Here is an 8,452-nt window from a genome sequence, read left to right as displayed (position 1 = left end):
TCAGTAGCCCTTTATCTGCCCAGAGTAAGGTTGCCAGCTCTGACTGAAGCTATGCTGGGAGATTTTTTTCCTCAACATGATGTAATGTTATTAATTTCATTTTCTTAAAATATCTTATTAAAATCTCCCAGATTGCTTTCAATAATCACCGGGAGATCAATGCCGATTCCAGTAGACTCCCGGCCAATCCAGGAGGGCTGGCAACCCTAGCCCAGAGCTAGGTTTGATTTAATTTTTGTGATTCATTTTTTATTTTATTTGTTTCATACCAGCATTATATATGGCACTTCAAGCAAAAATGCAGTAGCATTGTTTTTCACTGCATTTTATTTCTGGTACTTACAGCACTAGAAGGTAACAGAACACTTTAATGAAAAAAAAGTTTCTTTTTTGACATTTCCACTCCAGTTTTGCAGACTTGAGGAGTCTGGATAGTTCAGCTAAGTTTCAGATAAGCACCTTAAGTTTTAGATGCTTATCTGAACCAACCTTGAAGTCTGAATTGTTCCCCCCTCCCCCCTCCCCTCACTTTTAGAAAGCTTTCTTTGCCCAAAATGCATGTAGTAGAGGTAGGATACTCTCAGAGAAATACCAATGTGGTACCTGTGCAGTATCATTCATTTCAAGAGGGAATGTTCACCATATGGCCCGTTTGTTTCCACTGAATATAATGCAATTGAATAAATTGCCCTCCCTTGATACGGGCACATAAAACAGACATACTTCATTTCCCGAGTGCTAGACTTCTGGTTTTTGAGGCTTGTCAGAGAAAGCAGAGGGCTTTCACCTTATGAATAAATCACTGTTGTGTTGCTTAAGGAACAATGGGTGGCAGTCTGACCTGAGGCATTAACTCAAAGGACTGGAGTGGTTTTAAAACCATCCCATGTGGTTCTTTTTCAGTACTTGGAAACTACCCATTCTGATAGCTGTCACTGGCAGCATTTGTATTAGAGAAACCAAGAACTGCCAGGCCATACAATGCAGGTGCCAACCAAAGTTTAGGTCAGTGGTAAGATTTCACGGGTAAGTCTGTAATACAGTGGGCGAATCGGCACAAGACACTGACTGTGCAGCAGCTGAAAAATATTGCGCAGCAGTGCATCACAGCAGGGACAGTACTGATATGCTACTGCACATTTTTATTAGGCTACTGCACAGTAGCATCACCTAAAAGACAATTGCCAGCACTACTGCGCCATAACACCAGTTACAACGCACTTATTTAGTACTTGCTAATACAAATACTAAATAACATGCAGTAATGACTGTGCACTAGCATCTTGTGTAGACTCACCTAGTGAATTACACATGACTTAACCAATACTGAGCCTTTGTCACCATCAAAATCCCTAACCTTAATACAAAAAGAAAAAAAATAGCGTGCCTTCCAGTCTGGGTTTGCCCCACCTCAGAGCACTTAAGATTCAGTATACCCAAAGCCAGAAATAAAGTTGTCCTGCTGGAAATTCCAACATGTCAGCATTGATTTATGTTTTGCATCAAGTTGAAAATCAAAATGTTGAAGTTTTTTTATGTGCTTCATACCCCTACTCTCTCTCATGGGCTAGGATTCCAGGATGGACACCACTGCCCATCATTGCAGCTCAGAGAGATACACTGGGTACATGAAAAACAGATAAGGTTGTCAGGAAACTGTTCTCAAGCTGCCTAGGCACCAAAATACAAGTTGAGAAAGGCCAAAAGTAAAAAGAGTCCTGAATTTTGACTCCTCTCAATATACCTTTTACACAAAGTGGGAGCCAGGAGAGGTTGATGGAGGAAAACAGCCTGCTTCCCATCACCACACAAATTCTCAGCTAGGTAGCTATAACCATTTTATCTCTTCTGCGTGTTGCTTATGGCATAGAACTAGGGCTGAGAACCATTCCTTAAATCTCTGTGGACAGGTATCAACACTTTTGTCAGTTTTGGGTCTGAACAGAGCTATGCAATCTTTCCCCACAAAACCTGAAAGAAAGGAAAATTTGATTGTCTTTGCTTTTGGTATGAATCCTCAAATTAGGCTAGGTTTGCCAGGTTTACCAACTTACAGCAGAACAGGGCCAAATGCTAAGCAAGCACAAGTCAACTTTTGGGTATAAGTGAAGGACTTATCCTTTGAGCTGGAGGCCTGGCTTCTCCTAGTTATATCTGTTTTGAGATGGGCTCAAGATCTGGTTCTAGATTCAGAAGCGCATCTTACCCCCATTCCAGTATTTTGGAGATGGCAGATCCAGGGTTTTGATCTGACCCATTGTAAAGAAGCAGCCCATTTGTGAAACCCATAGAGCTATAATAAATATTTGAAATTGAAGAATTTTGAACAGGCGATCAGTGCAGACTTGTTGCTTATAGTATGCCTTCAAAGTAAGGAAAAATAAGTTCAATATGTGACTTTTCTGAACGACTATTATTTCTATTCCTCCTCTTCATTTATTAACAGATTTTTCCCCTTAACATTATTATTAAAGCCTTTCTTATTTTTCCCAACTCTTTCACTTACCATCAGCTTCAACACACAAGCTGTTTTTTTGCTTCCCTTGTTGTTTCCCTTCAGACCTCTGAATTTCATTATACCACAGGTATGTGACTACAAAAAACTAGCATAGAACTTGTTAGGGGGAGGAACCTGGAGATACGGTTTTGCAAAGGAATTTGCTCTTCTTCTTCTCATTTCTAGTCTCACTGGGCCAAATCTGTCTTGTGTAAATTAAAAATGTCACACAAAAGATTAATTTGACCTCGCTTTTGTAGGACAAGCATACTACCTAAACATTTCAAGAATGAAATAGTTACCAATGTTGACCTTTATATTGTCATCATTAGGTTTCTGTGGACGTGTCTACATGAGACACTTAATGCACAACAGATTCATTCCATTGTTCATTAGCGCATCATGGGAAAAGCCGCACTAATGTGCTAATACTCAGTAGAATTAATCTACTGCACATTAAGCATCACCAAAAGACCATGTACTGTTGCTATTAAACATTAGAGGTACTAAACTTTATGTGCAGTAGCAACAGTGCATCAATGCACATGTAGATGCACATCACCTAAATTAAGATAAATTGGACAGATGGAAATTCACAGAGATTCTTGGAGATACAGGAATGCAGAAGCACATTATACTTTCAAGATTCTCTTTACAAAAAAGAAACCCTTTTATAAAAATGAGAGCTTAAGTTCTAGGTTACAAGATAGAGATTCTGCAACATACCATTGCAGCAAAATCTCAACATACTCTTTATGGATTTTAAATCTTACACATGGGTACGTTTTCTTCTTCCTAAAACCCGTTCCTTTTCTATTTCTCTTAATTCTAACCCCCTGAACCTACTAACCTTTTCTTGTTTCATAGTTTCATAACTGTTAGGGTCGGAAGGGACCTCAATAGATCATCGAGACCGACCCCCTGCCCATTCCAGATTCTGGCAGCCCTCAATAAGTTATTCCTGATGTTCAACCTAAATCTGCTCTCTGTCAGTTTGTGGCCATTGTTCCTGGTTATTCCCAGGGGTATTTCTTGCTTCCCCCCCCCACCAATGAATTTGTAAATGGCCACAAGATCGCCTCTCAGTCTTCTCTTGAGGATGCTGAAGAGATCCATGTCCCTCAGTCTCTCCTCGTAGGGCCTTACCTGCAGGCCCCTAACCACATGAGTGGTCCTCCTCTGGGCACTCTCAAGGTTATGTATTTGTTATTTCTGTGCAAAACATATCAAACAGTTGTAGAATTACAGAGGTCATACATAGATTGGAAATATTTAATCAAAACGGTTATAGCACAGAAAGTGGGTGTGCAGAGTAAATTATTTTTAAAGTGTCTAATTTCTATAGAAATTTTTGACATTTTATTGGAAAAATTGAAGCCATAAAGCTTTTAGTTTTATTTTTTCCCCCAGCTCTAATGACACAGGTCAGGCTGTCTTTTCTAATAGCAGCCAATGAACCCATTATTTGCTATGCTGAATTCAGATTTCACACTTCATGGTCACTAATTCAGATTTTGGTTGTAATTTACACTTTTATTCAATCCTTCCTGTTGGTAAGTAGTAGCTCAGGGATGTCTCCTCTCCTATGAATTGGCAGATAATTGTACTTTAAAACACAGAATTACTTGTCTTCAAAAGCCTTTTCTTGTCAGAAATCCACTATAGGTAAAAAAGACTTGTTTGCAGAAGCATAATGTAAAGTTTGTTTATATGGGATAAATAAAAAGATGGATGAATTACTTTTTGGGGGATCTGAGTGTTAACTGCATCCCTAATAAAATCATCCAGTTAAACTGTCACCTTTGTGGTACAGCACCATGGTAAAGAGATTTCTAAAGGCGGCCAGCTAAGTTGATTGTGCCTCTAGATAATTGATTGAAATAAGAAAAGGAAAAAAAGAAAAGAAAAGAAAAGAAATTCTGGAATGCCAGATTTTCAGCTGTTCTTCATTACACAAAGTTACAAAGATTAATTCAACAGATAGAAGAAAACACTCTTCCTCAAGGATATTTTTGTTCAGCAGTAGCAATAGGCTCTGTGTGTGTGCAGCTGCCTCTTTTGTGTATCCACACTTCTCCCAAGTTGCAAGGAGGAATTTTAAAAGCTATTAAAGTACTATGTAGTTCCATTATGTAATATATATCCTATATATTGTTCAGGGTATTTTTATATGCGTGCATGCACATATGCACACACAAACATCAATTTGGGAGGTAGTCTGTTCTTTCTGTATTTCCCTTTTTTTGTTTCTTTTTTTCCTTGTTGTACAACTGTCCTGTTGGTATACACCTTTCAGAGATAATATAACTTCGTATTTTATTGTCTGGTGAGCAGTTGCATTTATCCTGTTGTTAATACCGCATCGGTGCCTCATGCTTACAATTTCTAATATTCCAATATCGATTTTGTTTCCTTTTCTGCTGGCATTAGTTACAAATAACACCTTTAAAAAATTAACATGATTGATGACTGCAGGAATTGTTTGGGCCTATGAGCCAAAGCTTTCATTTAATCCTATAACTGATGGGGTGTTGGCAGTATATACCCATGAACTAGGGGCTTCTCTGGAAAGAAGCAGCATTAGTTCAAATGGAAGCATTGCTTGAATGAGGAGAGGAGGGTTAGCCTTCAGCATAGTCTTACTTACAATTTGCAGTCCTAGGATGCTGCTTTTATATACTGGCGTAAAAAAACAGCCTATGTGGAGACATCTAATCTGTCTCTCAATCCCAAATTCACAATGCGCGTTATGACAGTGGACCCCTGCATTCATTGGCTTCAATGAAGCTCTGCCCAGCAGCAGACGTCTGCCTGGATGGACCTTCTAGAAGGACTGGGACTTTACACAGTAAGTTTTTTGGGAATCATCACTTTGGAGCCTATGGAGGATAAGAAAAAACAATTCAGGAAGGAAGAGAAATAGGGATCCTCTTAGAAATGATCCTCCAAAGAACTTTCCCCCAAAAAATCTAATTAATCTTACATTTCAGCAAATGAACTTTTTATGAACTTGATATTTCAAACTGTGAAGCTAAAAGGATTCTGTCTGTTTCTAACCTTGGATATGTGGAGCATGACAAATACACTAAGTATGTGGCACAGTGAGCTTTATTAGCAGTATGGTTATGTACAAATGCCTCTGTATTTGAGCTGAGGCTCAGTTGCAGCAGCAGGAGCAGTCTGTGGAATCTATTACCATTGCTTTTATGCTGTCAAACTTTGCATGAAATTGATGAGCTTGTAAACTGCACAGCTTGTGGGAGAGTTGTTACCGAAACTCCCCTAAATACTTGTGGTTTGACAAATTCTTACCAAGCCACCACTCAGTTAAATCCTGCTTTTTCTCAGTCACCCCAGAATTGTGGCTCTGGCTGCTCTTGCTGCTGCAACTGAATTAAGAGGGAAATTCATTAATGAACTATGGCAGAAAAGGTTCTTTGGGTAACTCTGATATCTTTTATTAGACCAACTGAAATAGTTGGAAAAATTCTTCTGAGCGAGCTTTCGGGCACAAACACCCTTCATCAGGTTGAGGAAGTGTCTCTAAGAATTATAATTCTTAGGGCTACTACTACTAATTCTTAGAAAAATTCTTAGAGCTACTACTAATTAAAATTTCTAAAAAGAATTTCTCCAACTATTTGAGTTGGTCTAATAAAAGATATCAGATTTACCAAAAGACCCTTGTCTGCCTATGTCCTTAGACCAATGGCTACAATCTGCACCCCTTAATGAACGACGTGATTTTTGCAAATAACTACGACAGCTATAACTTCCTGATTTCCTCTAGGTTCGAAGTATTACTACTTCCACATATAAATAGAAAGTTTTATCATCACAAGTTCATGTGTACATGTGTGGCTCTATGTATGTGTGTGCATGTGCGTGTGTGCATGTGCATGCATGAGTGTATATGTGCTCACGTGAATAAGCCACAAGCTGAAAAGAAAGATATCTACAAAGAGATGGAGCTTGCAGTATGCTGTCCAATTGATGATGCCTACCACTGGGTTTTGGACTAAGATATTTTATCTATTCCAAACCGACTCAAGCTTTGCTGGTTAGTCGATAATTTATTGAGTCTCTATTTTCTATAGAGAGGTTGTACGTGGGGAGACAGAAAAATGAATCACAAAATTGGAATTCATTTTGTGAATGAAAATATGTTTTGAAAGGTTTGTGAAAGCTCTTATATTAAGACATTCTCCCATGTTGTTTCATATTAATAACCTCACTGGGTTTCTTAAATAATACATTAAGTATAACAGCAAGGATCCAAATTAGAGAGCAAACAAATTAAGTATATCTTGTAAACCAGGTTCCACACATGGTCCAAATTAGCAAAGGAATTACACACATTCTTAAGTGGTCCCAATTCAGGAAAGCATATATACATATGTTTAACTTTAAGTACACAATCGGGTCCCATAGATTTAAATGGACTTCAGCACATACATGAGATTTGCTGAACTGGTTACTATCGTGGATACCTGATTGCTAAGGAAATACCAGGCTCTGAGATTTTGATTATGCTACTGTACAATCCCATTTATATTATGCATAAAAATGTGATATGACTGCATAGACCTTACAACAAAAGTGTTAGAAAGTTCTTTTTATTATGATTATACTTTCAATTGTTATTGAAATAATAACACACATAGGGCACTATGATTTGCATGTAATTTTTTATGCAGTTTGTTTTTGGTATGAACAAGAAAAAACAACTTTGAATTCTAAATTCTAAATTATTTAAAATTGTTTTCAGTTTTTATTTTTTTCCCCTTTACATGTGTTTATTACATTTAAAGAACAATATGGGAGCTTGGAGCTCACTAGTAGTTAATTTAAAAAACTATAAATATGCAGAGCTGTTAACTAAGGACTTCATGGAAAAAAGGATAACATATCAGCTTTAAATTTCAAAGTGTAAAATACTGAGCTCAAATACTTCTGGGGTTATACTTTTTATTTAAAATTCTTCATATCTTTTATTCTCTCAGTATCAAGTGGATCCCTACATCTTCAATACTTAATTATCTTTACTATCAAAAAAAAAAAACCAAACCCTTGCCAGTTAGGGATATCTTTTTAAAACTCTGTTTTAAAGAAATAAAGCATGATATAAAATGTGAAATGTAATCTTCTAATTCTATGTGCTTGTAGGTACAAATACAAGTAAGGGAAAGTACTTTGATCTTTATAACTTTAACATACGGTTTTAGGACCTGAACACAGGGCTGGATGGATATCATCACAGGAATGCACCTACATGCATCCCTCTGAAAAATCAGGGCCCTCATGTGGTTTAGTCATGTCATATGGCTAAATATGTGTTTCCTTTTCATAGGAAACCCCCCACTATCTCCAAATATTTATATATGTTAGCTAAAGACTATAGAATTGATTAATTGCTTGCTTATGTCATGGGCTATGGTTAGATCCTCTGTGATATAATGAACAAAATATCTGCTGTTATTTCAAAGTTACTGAGCTCAAGTATTGCTGAAGATAAACATTCTGTTACCCTTTGCACTTCAGTAAAATGATAAATTAGGGAGCATTTCCCTTCATTGAAGGTGGGAAAGGAATGAAGGTACAAATAAGAGAGAGGTGAACAAATATTTAATCTAAAATATTTAGTACACATATGTGTGTGTGTGTGTGTGTATTCTAATATAGAATCTTAGTGTATCTGTCCGTAATGCTTCAGGCCAGCTGCATATGCACCACCAAGAGGGTTGGCATTGATTGGCTGGGTGGCCAGGGCTGCATAGGCCCAAGTTTGTGCTGCTGCTGGGGAAGTTTGGTGGCAGAGACCCCACCCCAGCCATCCAAGACGCGGGGCTTCCCCCGGCTTCCTGCCTGAGAGCAGAGGGGGGGATCATGGTGGCAGCACCTCCTGCCACCTGGCTTACATGACTCCCAAAACAGCAGGAAGGGAGGAGGAGGCGG

Source organism: Crocodylus porosus, unplaced genomic scaffold (assembly GCF_001723895.1).
Source record: "Crocodylus porosus isolate Cpor-Errol unplaced genomic scaffold, CroPor_comp1, whole genome shotgun sequence".
NCBI classification, from domain to species: Eukaryota; Metazoa; Chordata; order Crocodylia; family Crocodylidae; genus Crocodylus; species Crocodylus porosus.
Note: the sequence above shows the minus strand (reverse complement) of the source record.